Here is a 12701-nt window from a genome sequence, read left to right as displayed (position 1 = left end):
TGTTGAGTCTCTTTGTTTTGTAGACCTACCCAATGACTAGCCTCCTGTCCTCGTGCCAAGCTTCCAAAGCTCATGCTCCGCCACCCAGAGATGGAAACCTACCCTAGTTCTCCAACCAGCAGACACCAGTGTCTCCAAGCAGCTTCCCAGTATTTTGTAGAACCAAGACTGCCCTACAAGAATCCGAGCCCTTCTCTGGTGTGCCCACCCAGGTCATGCATGACGAGAATCTGGACTTCAGGAATTTGGTTCTGTGTTGCTTTCTCTCATTTTCAAGAGGGAATAAGCAAAGTGTGCCCGGGAATTTGATTTTCAGCAAGCGATTTACAAGCCTACTCTTGGGCCGCTTGTTGAAGAGGAGTCCACCAGCCACCGTTTGACCACCCGATGCTGAAATTCTAATTTCTTAGGAAGACAGCAGCTGTATTATTTCAATAGTTTTCATATTCAAGATTTTTTTCAGAGTTCTGTGGAATACACTTTTTCCCCCCTTAGAAAGCCAACAGATTAAAAAGGAGAAATAAATGACAGAAATGTTGCAGAGAAAGCAGGATTTTTTAAAAAAAATCTGTTGAAAACCAGTAGCAATATAAATGATGATGTGCCAAGAAGGCTGGCGTGAGAACGCTCAGATGTTGGGTGGGAACATGTCAAGGTTGTCTGTTGTCCCCACTGTTGTTCAGCACTGTGTCTGACGTCTTGGCCAGCACAAAAAATAAGATAAGTAGCAAAGACAAGGGAAAAAAACTCCTGTGCTCCACAGGCGGTATGATTGTTTATGCAGAAAAATCCCTGACAGGAATGCCTAGCTGGCTCAGTGGGTAGCGCTCACAACTGCTGATCTCAGGGTTGTGACTTCTCAACTCTCATGTTGGGTGCAGAGCCTACTAAAAATACTAAAAAAAAAAAAAAAAAAAAAAAGAAAGAAAGAAAAAGAAAAGAAAGAAAAGTCCCAGATGAATTATAAGGCAAATTGGCCAACATGCCCACTAGAAGATCAATATATAAAAATTAATAATGACTCATAAAAAATAAAGAGTCTGCCACAGCTACCACCTAACAAAGTAGGAGGAATTAAAAAAGAAAACCATTTATTTCTAATCACACCCAAAGCTATATTTATAGCAAGGAATACACTGCAGAAAAAAAATGCATGGATTTCATACAGAAAATCCTAAGAAAATACTGAAAAGCATGAAAGAAGATGCAAATCTATGGAACATTATACTGAGTCACCGGATGGGAACACATACTATGAGAAGCTGATGGTTTTTCCCCAATAAATGCACACATTCAATATCATCTCAAAATCCCAACAAGGTTTTTCTTCAATTTTGGCAAGTTGATTGTAAAATTCTCGTGGAAGAGTATAGGGTCAAGAAGAAAAAAAGCAGGAGCATGTCTTTCTATTATAGAGAACTGTTTCTTTACCAAGATGCAAAAAAGAGTAGAAGTCGCAATGTAAGGATAAATATATTTGACTCCACTTCAATATAAGATATTTGTTTTAGCAAAGACACTATCAATCATTGAAAAGAAAAAGCCATTTAGTAGGAAAATGTTCTGGCATAGGGTATGACGAAGGGTGGCCACACACGCGTACACGAGAGAATAGTATAAGTTGATAGGAGGAAGAGCAAGAACACCGAAGAAAAACATATGCGACTACAAATAGGCACACTTTATTTTTTGTGTATTTATTTACTTATTATATTACATTTTTATTTATTTATTTAAAATTATTTTAAAGATTTTATTTATTTATTCATGAGAGACACAGAGAGAGAGAGAGAGGCAGAGACACAGGCAGAGGGAGAAGCAGGCTCCACGCAGGGAGCCCGACGTGGGGCTCGGTCCCGGGACTCCAGGGTCATGCCCTGGGCCGAAGGTGGGCGCTAAACCGCTGAGCCACCCAGGGATCCCCTATATTACATTTTCAAAATTCAAATTCCCCCATAATTAAAATACAGTGTTATATCAGTTTCAGGTGTAGGATTTAGCGATTCAACCAAATAGGCACATTTTAGAAGACTCACCCAAATGGACCATAAACATGAACGGTGTGACCCTTGATGGAGAAAGAGAAATTTAAATAAGCGGGAGACGCCTTTGACGATCTGTCAGATGGACGGTGATCAAAGTGATCATATTAACAAGGATGTGGAGAGGGCATAAGAGTCTCACAGCTGAGAGTAAGGACAGTTAGACTCCCCCCACTTTTATTTATTTATTTTTATTTTTTTATTTTTTTTAAACTCCCCCACTTTTAGAGAGGGATTTGGCAATGCAGCAACAAGGCCCATCCCGTTAAATTCTGCACCCACTTCTGCACATTTATTCCCGAGACTCAGTTATGAACACAGGGAGGTGTGTTCAACAACTCACAATTCTGAGATAACTCAAATCCTGTGGTGTAGACACACTGAGAGGCACGGGAGGGCAGCTACCATGAATGAACTCCACTCAGTTGACCAGTGAAAAGCTAAATATACTATCATGTCCATAGTATTTTCTAAAAATATAATCTCTAGTGAAAACATTGCAAAGGGGGAACATACGTTTTCATGTCACATACGCAAATGTCACTATTAAAAACATTTTTCAACCATTTTCACCCACATTTTTATTTGCGTATAATCCCACGTGCAGAAAAATGCACAAACAGTAAGTGTCTAGTTCCATGACTTTTTACCACAGTTTTGTGGTCAGGGCCCAGCGTCAAGAAGCAGAACAGTAACAGCACCCCAGCTTCCAGTCACTGTCCCCACCAACTCGTTTTTAAATACCTTATTGAGGTTTAATTCACATGCCACAGCATTCACCTCATTAAAGTGTACAATTCCAAGGTTTTAAGTCTATTCATAGAATCATGAAACTATCACTACTTTTTTAAAAAAAAGAGATCTTGGGGCATCTGAGTGGCTCAGTGGTTGACTGCCCGTCTTTGGCTCAGGGCGTGATCCCAGGATCCTGGAATCGAATCCTGCATCCAGCTCTCCACATGAAGCCTGCTTCTCCCTCTGTCTGTGTCTCTCATGAATAAATAAATAAAATCTTTAAAAATAATTTTAAAAATCTTATTTTTAAGTAATCTGTATGCCCAGTATGGAGCTCAAACTCACGACCCCGAGATCAACATTCGCATGCTCCACGGACTGAGCCAGCCAAGCTCTCCGCTACTTCCTAATTTTAGAATATTTTATCATTGCCCCAAAAACAAATAGCATCGGCAGCTGCTCCGCATCCCCGTCACCCAGCCCCCAGGAAACACGAATCCACTTCCTCTGTCCATGGATTTCCCTTGTTCTGCATGTTTCATATCCACAGGATCACACGCTTTGTGACTTTTTGTGTCCGGCTCGTCTCAGTGAACGTGATGTACTCAAGACCCGGGCACAGAGTAGCAGGTGTCAGAGCTTCGCTCCTTTTCATGGCTGAGTAATACTCCCCCATGTGCATGGACCACATTTAACCCTTCCCTGTACCTGCTGATGGACCTCTGGCTTGTTTCTCCCCGTCGGCTCTCAGGAACGGTGCTGCTACTAACATCTACATTCAGGTTGTTCTGCGGGCGTGTGTTATCATTTCTCTGGGGGAGTGTATCTAGCTGTGGGGCTGGTAAGTCATGTGATTCCCTCCACGTTCAGCCTTTTGACAAACTCCCAGACTATTTTCCAAAGAAACTGGACCATTTTTGCCTTCCCGCCATTAGTGCGTGAGGGCTCCAATTTCTCTGTGTCCTCATCCATGATCGTTCTTTGCCTGTTTTTAAAAGAAATTGTAGCCATCGTTACGGAGAGGGAGCCAACTGTGGTTTCATTTTCCTGAAGATTTACATTTTCCTAAGGACTATTGATGTTGAGCATCTTTTTTAAAAATTTTTTTTATTAAAAAAATTGTTTTTAAAGATTTTATTTATTTATTCATGAGAATACAGAGAGAGGAGAGGGAGAGGCAGGGTCAGAGGCAGAGGGAGAAGCAGGCTCCATGCAGGGAGCCTGACGTGGAACACGATCCTGGGTCTCCAGGATCACACCCTGGGCCGAAGGCGGCGCTAAACTGCTGAGCCACCGGGGCTGCCCCATCTTATTTTTTTTTAATTAAAGTTTTATTTAAAGTCCAGTCACTTAACATACAGTGTTATATTAGTTTCCGGTGTGCAAGTTGGTGATTCAGCAATTCTTTTTTTTTTTTAATTTTGTTTATTTATTTGATAGAAAGAGAGAGAGTGAGAGAGAGCATAAGCAGGGAGAAGGGCAGAGGGAGATGGAGAAGCAGACTCCTTGTGGAGCAGGGGCGGCATCCTAAGACCCTGAGGTCATGACCTGAGACGGCTAACCCTGAGACCCTGAGGTCATGGGGATCCCTGGGTGGCTCAACGCTTTAGCGCCTGCCTGGAGTCCCAAGATCGAGTCCCACGTCGGGCTCCCTGCATGGAGCCTGCTTCTCCCTCTGCCTGTGTCTCTGCCTCTCTCTCTCTCTCTCTCTCTATGTCTATCATGAATAAATAAATAAAAATCTTTACAAAAAAAAAAAAAAGACCCTGAGGTCACGACCTGAGACGTCTAACCGAAGTGCCCTGTGATTCGGCAATTCTACGGGTTACTCGGTGCTCAGCATGACCGGTGCGCTACTGAATCCCCATTACCTGTGTCACCGATGCCCCGACCCACCTCCCCTCTGGTCACTATCAGTTTGTTGTCTGTAGTTAAGAGCCTGTTTCTTGGTTCCACTCTCTCTCTCTCTTTTCTTTTGCTCCTTTGTCTTGTTGAAAAGACTTTTCTCTCCCCAGAAAATGGCCTTGGCACCCTCGTTGAACATCAACCAGCCACAAGTCCTACGTAAGGTCTATTTGTGGCCTCACAATTGGATGCCCCTGATACGTCCACCATGACGTACCCGACAACAACCTTGTCATGCTGACGGCAGCCCTTGTGGAAAGCCTTGACATCAGGAAGCGCGAGTCCTGCAGCCCCCATCCTTCTTCTTCAAGATTGCGTTGGCTACCCTCCATCCATTGCGTGTCCAGGGGAATTTTAGTGTCGGTTTGTGAATTTCTGCAAAAAGCAAAATCCAGAAACCAAGGCAGCTGGGATTTTGATAGGCGTTGCGCTTAATCTTGAAGAGCAATCTCAAGATTGGGGAGGCGCTGCTGTGTTAGTAGACTTTAGGCTTCCAGCCAAACACGGGACGTTTTTATATTTCCTTCGCTCTTCGGCAATGTCTGGTATTTTCCAGCGTGCACGTTTTGCGCTCCCTTCATTAAATTATCCCTGACTATTAGACTCTTTTTTTGAGGCTACTGAACTTTTTAAATATTAATTTCATCTCAGGGTTGCCCGCTGCACACGCGTGCTTCTGCACTGATCTCGTGTCTTTCAACCGGGTTGAATCCATTCATTAGTTTCAATCATTTGCTTGGTGTATTCTTAAGATTTCCTTATTTTTTTAAAAAAGATATTTTATTTATTTATTCATGAGACACACAGAGAGAGGGAGAGACAAGGTAAAGGGAGGAACAGGCTCCCTGTGGGGAGCCCTATGCGGGACTCGATTCCAGGACCCCGAGGTCATGCCCTGAGCCCTGAACCAAAGGCAGATGCTCAACCACTGAGCCACCCAGGCATCCCCCTTAAGATTTTCTATATATATAAGTCATCTGCATCTATATAAAAAATATATAAAATATTATATATAAATATTATAATAGTATTATATTTATTATTTATAAAAATATTATAAATATTTATATTTATTATATTTAAATATTATTATATTTATTTATAATTATTTATTTTATAAACAAATTATTTATAATTATTATGTATTATTTTATAATTTATAGTATTTATTATAATCATTATTAATATTATTATAAATAAATATATTTATATTATTATAATATTATTGTAAATAATAAAATATATACAATCATATAAAAGTATATTTTTTTACTTTATTTATTTATTTTTTTACTGTAATATAATTATAATATAATATAATATAATATTATTATAAATAAATAAAATATATAAAAATCATATAAAAGTATATTTTTTTACTTTATTTTTTTACTATAATATAATTATATTATAATATAATATAATATAATATTATTATAAATAAATAAAATATATAAAATCATATAAAAGTATATTTTTTTACTTTTGCCTAATTGCCTCCAGCTAGAACCACAATGTCCAATGTCTGTGGCCAGAACAGACGTCCTGCCTCTTTCCTGGTCTTACAGAGAAAGCGTTCAGTGTTCCACTGCTGGGTATGAGGTGAGCTACAGGTGTTCCACACGTGGCATTTGCAAGAATGAGGAAGGTGCCCCCGCTTGCGGCTTGTTGACTGTTTTCACTCCGCACAGAGGTGTTGGGTTTGCGTTGACTGTTCCCCGTGCCCGCAGACGTCTCATCAGCCCCCTGGGGTCTTTATATGTCTTTATTATCTTTTATTTCTTCATTATTATTTTTTTCAAAGCGATAGAAGTTTATTAAGCAGAGATACAGAAAAAGCTCTCAGAAGTGAGAGGGGTCCCGACAGGGTTCCTCTATTTTTTTATTTCTAAAAGATTTTTATTTATTTATTTGAGACAGAGAGAGTGCAAGAGAGTGCAACAACTCACAGTTGAGAAATCCTAGTAGGGGTGTTCGCATGATGTTTGCACTATTTTCCACAGCATTTTGCAAATTTGAAAACTTACATGTAAGCGAAAAAGAATGAAATACTGGGGCACGGGGGTGGCTCAGTGGTTGAGCCTCAGGGCGTGATCTTGGCGTCCTGGGATTGAGTCTCGCATAGGGGCTCCCTGCAGGGAGCCTGCTTCTCCCTCTGCCTCTGTCTCTGCCTCTCTCTGTGTGAATAAATAAATAAAATCTTTAGAAAAAAAAAAAAAGAATGAAACATTGACTTCCGTTCCTTTTTTTCCTAGTGAAAAAAAGTGTTATGTGTTTCTCCGTGTGTCACATTGGGAGGAAAACAGGATGCATGTTTCTTTTCTAGGAAGTCCTGATTGGGGCGGCCAGGGCCTCCATCCATAAATCAAATAAAAGGCCTTTGCAGAAAGCCAGTGGCAACATTTAGGAAATGCCAGTTCCCGTAAGATGAATAGGAACACGCATTGGCGCTCCTGGAACTCTTTTTTTTTTTAAATTAATTTTTATTGGTGTTCAATTTACCAACATACAGAAAAACACCCAGTGCTCATCCCATCAAGTGTCCACCTCAGTGCCCGTCACCCCTTCCCCTCCAACACCCGCCCTCCTCCCCTTCCACCACCCCTAGTTCGTTTCCCCGAGTTAGGAGTCTTTATGTTCTGTCTCCCTTCCTGATATTTCCCAAAATTTCTTTTCCCTTCCTTTATGTTCCCTTTCACTATTATTCATATCCCCCAAATGAATGAGAACATACACTGTTTGTCCTTCTCCGATTGACTTATTTCACTCAGCATCATACCCTCCAGGTCCATCCACGTTGAAGCAAATGGTGGGTATTTGTCATTTCTAATTGCTGAGTAATATTCCTGGAACTCTTTTGAAAGAGCAGCTACCCTGACCCGTGTTTGGCATCGCATCCCTCAAAGTGAGGATATTCACGCGAATATTAAAAAGCTACGTGCCTGCCCACGTCCTGGAGGTGTTGTCCGGAAAAGCGGCTGTAGCAGTTCCCCTGATATCACTTGTAGAATAGGGAAGTGGGGCCCGTTCCTGGATGTGCAGCCCATAAAACGGAAGCAAAGGTTGACAGAGGGCGTGCTAGGCTCCCTGTGTCATCCTCTGTCCCCCTCCCCACCCGCTCTGGACAGGAGGCACAGAGCTACTTCATGGAAAGTCTCTGCACAACAGTGACACGTTGTGCTTTCCCCTGAACAGATGCAGCTGCGGGACGTTCCCATGGAAACGTGCACGCCCACCCCTCCTGGGGAGTTCAGGCCCAGCCCTGAATGTCGGGGACAGGCCTCCTTTCCCATGTAGAAAGACCACTGAGATACACACAGAGCTGGGGGCCCTCGTCATGACGGTGGATGCCTCTTCCTGTGGCCTTTTCCACCTTAGACAGACCTTCCTGTGTGATTAAACTGTGCTTTGTGCTGTTTCACACCAGACCCTCACATGGGGACCCCAGTGGCCCCCTGTCACCATGGAACGCTCCTTGTAGACTGTTGGCCAACAGGCCCTAGACCAGGACTTCTCCCCTGGGGGAGATTTTGCTCTTGGTGACCCCTCACCTCCGGGGGACACCTGACAGTGTTGGGGAGAGTTTTGGTTGTCATGGTAGAGTTGGGGGTGCTACCGGGATCCTGCGAGGTGACACCAGAGATGATGCTCAACATCCCAGGATGCTCAGGGTGCCTCACATCAGAGAGTCGTCCAGCCCCAGATGGCAGCAGTGCTGAGGCTGAAACACCTTGGCCTAGCCTGTGGGACTGTATGTCTGTCTATCTGTCTATCATATCTATCCATGCACCCATCCATCATTTCTCTTAATCTATCTACCCACCCATCCATTATATCCATCCATCCATCCATCATCTATTCATCCATCCATCTCCATCCATCCATCTATCCAACTATTTATCTATCTATCCATCTACCTATCTATCCATCTGCATATCTATCTATCTACCTATCCATCCATCCATCCATCCATCCATCCATCCATCTGTCCATCCATTCATCATCCATCATATCATCTATTTATTTATCTGTCTATCATCTATCCATCCATCCATCCATCCATCCATCCATTATATCTATCTATCCATCCATCATCATCCATCCATCTGTCTGTCCATCCACCCATCATATGCACCATATCCATCATATCTATCATATCTATCTATCCATCCATCCATCCATCCATCCATCCATCTATCCAACTATTTATCTATCTATCCATCTACCTATCTATCCATCTGCATATCTATCTATCTACCTATCCATCCATCCATCCATCCATCCATCTGTCCATCCATCCATCTCCATCCATCCATCCATCCATCCATCATCTATTCATCCATCCATCTCCATCCATCCATCCATCCATCCATCCATCCATCTGTCCATCCATTCATCATCCATCATATCATCTATTTATTTATCTATCATCTATCCATCCATCCATCCATTATATCTATCTATCCATCCATCATCATCCATCCGTCTGTCCATCCACCATCATATGCACCATATCCATCATATCTATCATATCTATCCATCCATCCATCCATCCATCCATCCATCCATCTACCAAGCTATCATCTCTGTATCTGTCTACAACGATCTTTCAAAACTGGCGATGAATTTACTCCTAGGGGACATTGGACAACGTCTAGGACATTTTTGTTTGCCTGAACTGGGAACAGGATGCCACTGACATCTGAGGGGTGGAGACCAGGGACTAGAGACACTGCTCAACACCCTGTAGCACCCAGGATGCCCCACCTCAGAGAGTGGCCCAGCCTAGATGTCCATGGTGCTGAGGCTGAGACCTGTTCTGGGTGCTTGGTGATAGTCGTTTGCCCGTTTGCCCGTCTGTCCCCACAGGCTCCCTTCCCCTCCCCCATGGTCACTCAGACCCTCCCTTCCACTGTGTCCCTCTAGACAGGAAGGGGGGTGTCAGTCCCCATCATTCTTCCAGAGTGGGGCAGAGGTGATGTGGGCAGCTACTCACTCAGAAGCAGGACGTCAGCAAGCTTTCTGCGGAGGGTATAGCTCTGGCTACTTGTAACCTCTATTTTCCCAGAAATAGAAGCAGATTAGACACGTTTCCAAATAGCCTCAGGCAGGATTTCTCAACTTCCTGACTGCCAGCAAGCAAATGAGCAAGTGGGCCTCAGCACTTCCTGGAGAGGCATGCAGCAGCCCCGTCTCCTTGGGGTCAGGGAGCAGTGGGTTCAATGTTCTCTACAGGGGCACAAGAGTGCGGGGCTGGATTTCCACGTGCTGCTCCTGCACCTGAGAGCTTCCTCATCGCTCCCATGAAGCTGAGGCTCCCCCTACCCTGGGAAGCCAGACGCAGGGACAGACTTCGAGGCTCCAAAAGTGTGCGGAGCGGAGCCTGCACCTTGTTGACTCTTTCCTGCTAAGGAAGATTTGCAGCCTCGCTCAGGACTTCCAGGGTGGACAGTGAGTGCTTGGACTGAATGTGTCCCCCGGAGTCACCTGTGGAGGCCTGACCCCCAAGGAGGTCACTAGACCGAGAGGGACCTCGGGGAGGAGATTACGTGTAGATGAGCTCAGATTGGTGGGTCCCCGTGGTGCGATTCTTGTTCTGGTGAGGACAGGCTTTGACTAAATTTCAGAGCCACACTCTGTAGTGACCTGAATACACACATGCTGCCAAATACTTTTATGTCTCATACACATTTATGAGATATGAATATTACATATATTCATGCAATATATATCACATGTACATTATTGCCTTGTGTATTGCAATATTTTCTATTTTACTTCATACATTATATATTCATAGTGTACACAATAGATACTTTTATGTAATGCATGCATTTTATTTTTTTATTTTTATTTTTTAATTTTTATTTATTTATGATAGTCACACAGAGAGAGAGGCAGAGACACAGGCAGAGGGAGAAGCAGGCTCCATGCACCGGGAGCCCGACGTGGGACTTGATCCCGGGTCTCCAGAATCGCGCCCTGGGCCCAAGGCAGGCGCTAAACTGCTGCGCCACCCAGGGATCCCTTAATGCATATATTTTATATATATTGCACATATATATATATTTTTTAAGATTTTATTTATTTATTCATGAGAGACACAGAGAGAGGCAGAGACACAGGAAGAGGGAGAAGCAGGCTGCTTGCCGTGACCCCGACGTGGGACTCGATCCCAGGACCCCGGGATCATACCCTGAGCTGAAGATAGATGCTCAACCAACCACTGAGCCACTCAGATGCTCCCATATATATTATATAATGTATACTTTTATGTGATAGATGTATCACACTTTATGTATTACATATATTTACATAGATTTATATTATATGATGCATACTTTATTTTTTTTATGATGCATACTTTAATGTAATAATGTATCACACTTCATATACTATATATATTTATGTTCTATAATGTATCGTTTTATGTCATAGATACATTACAATTTATATATTACATTTATTTATAGATGATATATAATAAAATACTTTAATGTAACAATAAATTACATTTTGTGTACAATACATATACTTTTAGGTAACAGTTATACTTTATATACTTTTTTTTTTTTTTTTACTTTATATACTTTATATATATACTATGTATATATACTTTATATAATATATATACTACATATATCCTTTTATGTAATATATATTACATTTTACATATTACATACACACATATACTCATGTCTATGAATATGTAATAGAAGGCATAGACTTAGTGTAATATTCATTACGTAATTCATATATTTTATATCCAACATATATTATGTATTATATATTATGCACAAATTATAATGTACATGCTTGTATGCAATACATGGTCTATTATAAATATATTTATTTAAAAATGTCATGTATACTCTTGTATATTATGTTTTATATTTTACATACATATATTCATATATATGCTTATGTAATAGAAAATGCATTTTAATATTCATTATATAATACATATTATATTGTATATATCACATACATTATATATTATGTATATATTATATAAATATACACTTTTAAGAAACATAATCTATTATGTCTTTATAGATTTAATCAATCATATATATACTTTTATTTATTTATTTATTTTATATATATATTTTTATATACTTTTATATACTATGTTTTGTATATGACATATATGTATACATTTTATGTAATAGATGGTTGGTTATATTTCATATTTTTTAACCCAAACTCAAGCATCATTCCACTCAGATCTTTGTGAATTTGGCCGGTTTAAACCTTTAAGGAATCGCTACACGCAAAGTGTCTGTTTTATACCCTCCCAGGTACACAAATGTCATTTTAGGGAGCAATTACCCACGAAGCCCATTGAATCTGCTCGGATAAAATGACTCCACGTCTCAACCGTCTTCTTTGTATTTTTTTAGTTTTTTTTTTTTTTTTTGTCATGAAATTTGTCACTTTCACTTGGGCAAGGCTTGGATGTTTCACAAGAGTTTATCTCGAACGCCGGTGCCTCAGTTCCTGCCCTGGCTGCGGCAATTTTGACGCGCTTGTTACCCAGAAGAGGACACTCCGGCTTCTAAGTAATCATCAGCTGCTGATGGGGCTTCTCCGGAAGCCCCCCGCGGGCAGAGGAGGATGTTGGCACCAGCGCAGGTGCACCTCGATTTCTCAGGGCGTCTCCTTGGGCCGAGCAAGGTGATGCTCCCTGCTTCTAGAGAGCGGAGAAGGAACAGACGCTAGGGGTCCCTGGTCTCTGCCTCCAGGCCACACCTTGAGTGATTCACGGAGGAGTGAATCTTGCACAACGAGGCACCTGGCACTCTGACGTGCAGGTGAGGCCACGCTCCTATGGCTCCAGCACGTTGGGAGCATCCGCGGTATCCGGGGCCTACCAGGTGGCAGAAGGAAGAGCGCGTGCTCGGGCATCCCGCGCCGGAGAATCTAGGGAGGTGGCCTCTCTCGGTCCGTCTATTGAAAAGCATCAGGTGCAAACATTATCCGTGTTACGTGGTTTTAACAAGAATCTTCTGCGTAGCC

This window comes from Vulpes lagopus, chromosome X, assembly GCF_018345385.1.
Source record: "Vulpes lagopus strain Blue_001 chromosome X, ASM1834538v1, whole genome shotgun sequence".
NCBI classification, from domain to species: Eukaryota; Metazoa; Chordata; class Mammalia; order Carnivora; family Canidae; genus Vulpes; species Vulpes lagopus.
The sequence above is the reverse complement of the archived record's forward strand: the minus strand, read 5'-3'. Positions refer to the sequence as shown.